Source organism: Penaeus monodon, chromosome 21, assembly GCF_015228065.2.
Source record: "Penaeus monodon isolate SGIC_2016 chromosome 21, NSTDA_Pmon_1, whole genome shotgun sequence".
Classification (NCBI taxonomy): Eukaryota; Metazoa; Arthropoda; class Malacostraca; order Decapoda; family Penaeidae; genus Penaeus; species Penaeus monodon.
Genome location: NC_051406.1, coordinates 4,478,395 through 4,479,597, shown reverse-complemented (window position 1 = coordinate 4,479,597; position 1,203 = coordinate 4,478,395).

Here is a 1,203-nt window from a genome sequence, read left to right as displayed (position 1 = left end):
GCGATGTATAAACTCACTTGACAAGGAGAGGAGCATAGGGGGATGGATAACCTTAGCAATATATATGGTAATGCATCGGTCGATGTGATGCGTCACATCTTCGACACTCATTGGCCATAGCGCGCCGTTTTAGGTCTCAGGACTCGGTAGGACATTAGGGGGTCCTGCAATGCCCGGGTAAGCGCGGAGATCCTAAACTAAACTTGTGTGGCATTACCTTGGGACGCAGTTTGACTTCGGGTCCGGACGACGCTTAAAAGTCTGTGGTACCGCTTGTAAGTGACAGCGCCACAGCCATTTTGGATAGCTTACCCTGAGAAATGGCGGGAATAAATATTGATGTTCCGTTTATCTTCCTTGTTTTTTTATGGGATCATTTCACTTCCAAAAAATAGACGTTAATTTGTTTTTCTTCTCCTTCTTACCATGGTAATTTGCTGTTTGTAGAGGAGATATGTCGGCACTGTTAGTCTTTTAAAGTGCTGAAGCATATATATTTTTTACATGGATCTGGGCGGTTTTGAATCTCCATTTCCGTAAATTTTCCTTTCTCTAGATGCATCTTTATATTTTCTATCTCACACAAGGATAATATAATAGTATATTTATATGTTAATTCACTGACTAGAAGTATCTTCCTTGTTTTTTTATGGGATCATTTCACTTCCAAAAAATAGACGTTAATTTGTTTTTCTTCTCCTTCTTACCATGGTAATTTGCTGTTTGTAGAGGAGATATGTCGGCACTGTTAGTCTTTTAAAGTGCTGAAGCATATATATTTTTTACATGGATCTGGGCGGTTTTGAATCTCCATTTCCGTAAATTTTCCTTTCTCTAGATGCATCTTTATATTTTCTATCTCACACAAGGATAATATAATAGTATATTTATATGTTAATTCACTGACTAGAAGTAGCAGCAATAACGCTAGGTCCACATTTCAAAATAACGAAATATAACCAAATGAATTCCTAGAACAACAAACTGCGTTGTGTATATAGCCGTGAGTTCAAAGCTGAAAGTGTGTTTAACCACAAAAAAGTAAAGAAAAGATGTATCTTGTGTTAGATAAGGTAAATTCCACGTAAACTCTGCTAAATCCTGGCCTCTGCGGGTCTGCTTCCCTGACCTTACGGCTTAAGGTCACCGCGCCAATCTCTCGGCTTAAAGAGGGAACGGAATTTCGGATTTCGCAGTTTTGAT